Source organism: Hipposideros armiger, unplaced genomic scaffold (assembly GCF_001890085.2).
Source record: "Hipposideros armiger isolate ML-2016 unplaced genomic scaffold, ASM189008v1 scaffold_181, whole genome shotgun sequence".
Taxonomy (NCBI): Eukaryota; Metazoa; Chordata; class Mammalia; order Chiroptera; family Hipposideridae; genus Hipposideros; species Hipposideros armiger.
The window spans coordinates 1,402,700-1,410,461 of NW_017731531.1; the positions used below are offsets into that span (position 1 = coordinate 1,402,700).

Sequence of the window (7,762 nt, forward strand, 5' to 3'; positions counted from 1 at the left end):
CTGGATAAATACCTAAGACTGGAATTGCTGGATCATAAGGTAGTTCCAGTTACAGTTTTTTGAGATACCTCCATACTGATTTCCATAGTGGCTGCACCAATCTGCAGTCCCACCAACAGTGCACTCAGGTTCCCTTTTTCCCACAACCTCGCCAGCACTTGTTTGTTGATTTATTGACGATAGCCATTCTGACTGGGGTGAAGTGGTATCTCATTGTGGTTTTTATTTGCATTTCTCTAATGATTAGTGAGGTTGAGCATTTTTTCATATGCCTGTTGGCCATCTGTATGTCCTCTTTAGAGAAATGTCTCTTCATCTCCTCTGCCCATTTTTAATTGGGTTGTTTGTTTTTTTGGTATTGAGTTGCATGAGTGTTTTATAAATTTTGGATATTAACCCCTCATCAGATGTATCATTGACAAATATCTTCTCCCATTCAGTAGGCTTCCTTTTTGTTTTATTGATGGTTTTCTTTGTTGTAAAAAACTTTTAAGTTTGATGTAGTCCCATATGTTCATTTTTTCTTTTAGAACTTTTGTGTTTGAAAGGAAACCATCAAGAAAATGAAATGATAACCTATAGAATAGGTAAAAGTATTTGCAAATTGTATATTGATAAGAGAGTTGTATCCTGAATATATAAAGAGCTCTTACAACTCAACAATAAAAGAATAGCTCAATTTTTGAAAAGGGCAAAGTGTTTGAATTGGTATTTCTCCAAGTAAGATTGCAAATGGCCAAAAGGCATATAAAAATATGCTCAAGATCATTACTTATTAGGGAAATGTAAATAAAAATCACAATGAGATATTATTTACCACTCACTAGGATGGCTATAATCATAAAACAGAAACTAACAAATGTTGGTGAGGATATGGAGAAATTGGAATCCTTATACATTGCTGGTGGGAGTGTAAAATGGTACAGTCACTTTAGAAAACAATTTATCAGCTTCTCAAAAATTTAAATATGGGGCCGGTCAAGCAGTGCGTTGGTTAGGAGTTGGCTTGGGATGCCCGCTCTGAGCAGCAGGGCACCGGTTCGGATCCCACATGAGGGCCAGTGATGCTGCGCCCTCTGCAGCTAAGATGGTGAACAACAGCTCGACCTGGAGCTGGGCTGCCGTGAGTCACTGGCGATGGTGTAGGCTGCAGTGGGGCCGGCCGGCAGTGGGCGTGAGCTTTCGTGAGCTGCCGTGAGCTGCCATGAGCAGCCGTCCAATGGCCGGTGAGCGACTGCCTCACCCAGGAAGAGAGCAATGATAATACCAACATGGACCAGTGAAGCCATGTCCTCCACAACTAGACTGAAGAACAAAAGGACAGCAACTTGTCTGTTGCCCTTCCCCAATTCCCCAACACTGTTCCCCTCCCCCAAATGCCCAATAAAATCTTAAAAAAAAAAAAGTTAAATATGTAATTGTTATATGACCCAGAAATTCCACTCCTATTAGCTGGTTGTTTCTGAAACAGAATATGTGACTTTGATAGCAAGAAGGAAAATCAAGAAAGATATATTATAATAAATAATATTGTGAACAACAATGTATATTTAAATTATTTTTTATCAAGCATAAAGGAGTTAAGTGAAATTCTCTAGTCATGCTCCTTTTGCTTACAGATTTAATAAAGTGAGATAATGTAGTACGTTTGCGTGTATACATTTGGAAATGGGATTTGCATGTATGTGAGCTTCTGATTTTAAATCTAGAAATTAATAAAAATAAATAAATTGGCTTCTTCAATTTCCCCCTTCCTTCATCCTTCCTTCCCTTCCCCCCTCCCTCTCTTTCTTCATTTCTTTGCTCTAGTTCATTTTAAAAGTTTATTTCCATTAGTTATTATACTTTTGAAAATTTCTACTTGAGTTTTTAAAGCTAGCTGTCTGATCTGTAATATCTTGGAGGGGCTATTAAATGGGGATAAAGACCTTTCACATAGAAGTATTATAAGGAAGCGTGAAATACAGTAGTATATTTATTCTAAAGCTGAAAATCCCCAAGTCTTCATATTGCAGTTCCTTTAACAACCCCTTAGAATTTTAGTTCTTTGCTTTGTATGTTTTCTCAAGAGGTATTTGGATTTCAAAAAAAGATAATATTTTAATCCAAAGGAATGGATCTCTGAAAGAAGAATGTTAAACACCATTTTATGATATTACAGAAGACATGTCTTACTTACTACTTTGAAGTGACAACATATTGTTTTGAGGTAAGGGGTTTATAACATGTGGATTATTGCTTGGTTGGTCTATGAATGAGGAGGGTGGTTTCAGTCCTTAATTGACTTTTAAACATGAGTATGTGTTGGCCGGCCGAGTGGCTCAGTTGGTTAAGAGCTTGCTCAAGAGTTTGTGCTCTGAGCAACAGCAGTTGGATGCCTGGCCCTAGCTGAGCTGCCAACAGATAGCAGGATGGCTCAGCTAAAAAAAAAAAAAAAAAAAAGAGTACGTGTGTAGCTTGTGGTTTTCAAAAAGCTATTCTCACACATGACTTCACTTATATTTAGAATAACTGTGTGAAGTAGGTTCGTTATTTCTTTTTAAAATCTGAAATGTAAACACAAAATGTATAAAATACAGTTATTATTATATATATGTGTAATGAGTACTTATATAGTGAATTCCGTGTAACCAACATCCAGGTTAAAAAAAAAAATAGAACGCTAACATCATCCTAGAAGACACTTCTGTCCCTTCCCAATTATACCCCCATTTTCTTTCTTTAGGTAACTACCAATCGCTAATGTTCGTCACATTTTTTTGCTTTATAGTTTCATTGCCTATAAATGCATCTCTGAACAATATAGTTTGTTTTTCCCTGTTTTTTTGTGCATTATATAAATCATTCAGAATCTATTTTTTTATGTGTGTTACAGTTTTTGCTCAACATATATCAACATGAAATCTTAGTTCATTAATTTGCTTTATATTGTGTATCAGAGTTTATCTTCTCTATAGTCACTGAGCATTTGGACTATTTCCAGTTGCTGGTTATTATGAACAATGCTGTTACGAACCTTTATGTCCGTATATCATTCTTGGTGAACCTGTCCATGTCTCTCTAGTTTGTATATGCAGGAGTGGAATTGTTGGATCAGAGGGCATGACTATCTTCATCTTTACTAGATAATACTAAACTCTTTTCTAAAGTGATTGCTTATACCTCCACCAAATAGTCCATGAGCATTCCCATTGCTCAACATCCTTGCCAACAGCTGATGTTGTCAGATTTTTAATGTTTGCCAATCTGCTGGGTATGTAGTAATACCTCTTTGTGGTTTTAATTTGCATTCATGATTATTAATGATATTAAGCACTTTTTAATAAGTTATTGATCAGGTAGATTTCTTCTTTTGTGAAGTGCCTGTTTAAGCCTTTTGCCCATTTTTCTATTGGGTTGTCTGTTTTCTTTAAAAAAAAATGATTTGTAGATTTTTATATAGTCTGTACATGAATTCTTTGTCATTATATGTGTTGCAAATATCTTTTTCCACTCCTGGCTTTCCTTTTCACTCTTTTTATGGACTAATTTGATGAACAGGCATTCTTTTAATATAGTTGAGATTTATTGATCTTTTCCTTTTTGGTTAATTCTTTCCCTGTGCTCTTTAAAATAGTCAGGTCATGAAGATACTCTCCAATGACTTTCACATTGGCCTTTAATCCACATGCAGGTTTTTTAAGGTATTGTTTGATGTAGGCATGTAGTTGTATTTACCCCCCTCTTAAGTGTATGCAGTTGTCCCAGATAATTTATTAAAATCCGTCTTTTCCTAACTGCTCTGTAGGGCAACCTCTGTCATATATCAAATGACCATATAAGCATGGATTTACGTTGGGGTCCTTTATTATGTTCTCTTGATGTATTTGTCTATCCTTGTACCCATACAACCCTGGTTTAATTAATAACTCAATTTACTGATATTAGTCAATATCAGTATTAATAAGGATAATATAAATAAAGATAATTAGTCTATTATCTTTTAAAGTAAGTTCTGCCACCTTGTTCTTATTTTCAAGAGTGTCTTGGCCCTTGGCCCTTTGCGTTTCCATATAAATTTAGAATTAACTTGTTAAGTTCCACAAACAAGAGCGGTTGAGGTTTTTTAATACAGTGTACATTTAGTTGATAGGTCAATTTTTAGGGAAATGATGCCATTATAACATTGAATCTTCCAATCCATGAACACATTATATATCTTTATTTATTTTAATTCTCTTTAAAGTCACCCAATAAGGTTTATAAATTTTCCTGTAAGGCCTTATATAACATTAATATTAAGAAAATTAAATAAGAATTAAAGACAATGATAACAGAGAAGTCAGAAAGTTAATTGTTAAATAACAATGCAAACAATAAATGGCTTTAATGATTCAAAAGAGGAACAAATATGTCTAGTTTTTCATAATAGATGACACAATATTTTTGGTCAAATATTAATTAAATAGTATGATACTGGTTCCCTCATATATTCATATATTGTCTGGAAATTGTCACATTTTTAGTTGGTTAATAGGTTAAAGAAGAAATCAATGTATTGGTTATTTTATTGACTATCTGCACAGTTACTGTTTTACTGATTCTTTTTCTCTGTGTTGAATCTTTTGGCTGACATGGCCAGCCTTAAGCAGATATTTTGGTATCATGTAAAAATGTCTTAAGGGAAAGGTCTATATAGTCATTTCCAACCCAAGTACGTTATAAAAATCTTTGCAACATATATGTTTGGTGTAACTCCTGAAATAATGAAACAGTGCATTAATTGCTTCTTTGTAGTGACTTTGGCCATTTCCGTTTGGCCTGCTAATTATTTGAAAGCACCCCAGGTCTTCTTTAGTGTGTCACTTACAGGCTTCAGGGGAGAATTGAGCCACGTGCATTGTTTGACATTAAACTGTAACTTATTTTTTGTTTTCAAACTAGAGATTGGCATATTTAAAAGAATGAGGCGGCACTCTTAGCTCCTAATACTAATAAATCTCTGTTGGTAGTGAGGGTTGCTGTACAGATAGGTCCCAACCTTGTCACTTCTGGGTAACAGCAGTGAAATTGTTTGTTCCTGACAGCAGACAGCCCCACTGCAGAGCCCTGGTTTCATGTTACATTAAGTATTAGTGATGTTCTTTCAGGAGCTATTATGCTGTGACATCAAAGATTTCCTGACAGGGCAGTGGTAGGTTAGCACTGAAGTGGTCTACTGAAATTTTAAAGAATGGAATTAAATATATATGATCCGACTTTAATAGAAGAGATGGAGATAGAATTAGAATGGTTTAAAGAAAGTTGCAGAAACGATGAATCCATATGCTGGCCTCTTTGTCTCTGCTCATTTAAGCCAAATTTTGTTACCTTGTAATTTTTACAGCAAGTACAAATGGCCGTTATATTCATGCTAGGATAGTAGATCATTTTCAGAAAGACATTATGAATAAGGAAAAACAACCATTTGTGAAATAAAAATGGTTAGGTTGACCTGTAGAGTATTTGATATAAATGAACATGTGGACAATAATTGCAATTGCCTGACTTCCTTCTTGCTGATCCACTAATTAGTTAAAAGGATCAAACTACATACTCTATTAAGGTTACAGGAGTACCATTTAGATGGCAAGTAAAGAGATGAAAAGTCTTGAAACTAAAGAGGCTTAATTTTTCATAGCAGTTGTACAAATATAAGTAACTTAAAAATTAATCAGATTATAATGTTGTCTTTTGAAAAGGCTAACTTTGGTTAAATGTTGAGGAATATTATTAGTCATTTTTGTTTGTATAGGCTTTCTACTTGAGAAAAATAAAGTAAGCATTTGTGGTTTTCAAATATTTCTTAAATAAATTTTTGTAGTGGAATCAGACTAGCTGTGAACTGTAGCATTACTATGATAGTTTCATGAAATAATCTTGGTTATATGAAATGTCAATTAATTTGATAAGCACAATTCAATTTAGTTTTTTTGAGAGTAAGCAAATAAACCATGTGTTAAAATGAGTATGTCCTCAGTATTGTAGTGTTCTTTTGGTTAAAGTAATGGTAAACAAACTTTTTTCAATTATATACAGGATACACTATAATACATTTATTTAAAATAATGTAATACTAATACTGTCAGTTGAGAAGTAACTGGAGCAAAAAATAAATTGTTTTATAGGTTTTATGTGTTTGATTAATTTCCTTCCAGTTCAAAGTAATTGATAATATAGTCATGAAAACAGTTACTTAAAAAGGTGAATTTAAAAATCATTGCTTTGGCATATATCTCACAGTCTTATTCATATGTATTGAATTGTACAGGGAAATATTGCTACATCCCTTAACAATCATTAAAAAATGATTACTCTAGAATAAAATACCCAAGGCGCTCTATTGTAATTCTCATAACACTTGTTGAAAGTGAGATACTTGAACCTGTAGGTCTGAAATGAATTTGATTATATAAAAATGCTTTCACCTTTTAAGTTTTTGTTTTGATTGGCATAACAAAATGCAGTAGTAACAAATCAAAGGAAGCGACAGGCCAGATATGAAGAAAATGCTATATTGTCTTCTCTGAGGACCTCAAAATCTTATATTCCAGAATATTCAAGCAGATTAAATATTTTTTAATAAAATGTTATAATTAAAATCAACAACTGTACTTAGTTGGAAAAAATGGGAGAATATTTGGATAGCTGTTTACTCATTCAAAAGCAGTATTCCTATGTAAATGTTTATTTTATCAATATTGTTTCAACCCTTGACTTCTGCCAACTCCAGGCATCCTAATTTAAAATGCTCTGAGTTGTCATTCTGCAAATAGTATACATATAGTTTAGCAATGTTGCCATTAACTGGGTAAAGGCAACATAAGTATATTTGAAAATTTCTAGTACAGTTATTAACTAAAGGACTATAAAGAATTTTGGTCTTTTTCATGTGATGATAAAGGAAAGTATGAGTACTTTAATTTGAACGGTTTTGAAAAAACTTTTAAATTCTGGTTCACCACACTGTCTGTAAAACAATTCATCAGCACTAGTGTTCCCAAGAGAGCAGATTATAGGTAGAGTCGGCCCTTCTCAAGGGGCTGCTAAATGATGTTTAAAAAAAATAGGTTATTTAGTTATTTACTTTTGAAAATTTGTGCATTTAAATTGAAAGCTTCTGGGAAATACATTTGGGAGAATCTGTTGGACAATATGTTATGGTAGATGTAGTTGCCTTTTAAAATAAAAGCATTCTTTCGTTATAAAAACCCTAAGCAATCAGAAATCCCTACTAAATTCATCTGTTTAAATATATGTTACATGCTTTTTCAAGTACACAAAATATTTATTATGTGCTGACTATGTCCCAGACCTTATGGGGATAGAAAATAATTAGCATACATCTCTCAATTCAAAGAACTTAATAGTTGTTAGGGCAATACAAGAGAACATATAATCAATTGCTGGAATGTGTGGTAAAACTGGATCTTCAGAGACGAGAAAGAATAAAGCCAGCCACAGGAAATCAGGGTAGGCTTCAGTAAGGAACCTTTTGAATAAAAGCCTAAAGGCAGTGCAGGAGGGCGAACATCTCAGGGTGGGTGAGTTTGCTTTGTCTTTGCTATGTTTGCAAATTTATATTATTTGGGTACTTTTCTTTGAGTTTATATTAATTAGTTAAACTTATTTAAAGAAATGTATTTAGAATTTTTCCCCAATAAAAACCCAGAAGCCTAGTTTTCTGCATAGAATATCTTTTTAACTAACTTTACAACTTTTTTTTTCTTTTTTTAAGATTTTA

The 7,762-nt window shown here is 33.4% G+C and overlaps 1 protein-coding gene across 4 annotated transcripts in view; it reads left to right on the forward strand.

Moving 5' to 3' along the window:
• Nucleotides 1-7,762, forward strand: part of SOX6 (SRY-box transcription factor 6) — a 625,392-nt gene that overhangs the window by 24,127 nt on the left and 593,503 nt on the right. The window lies entirely within an intron of this gene.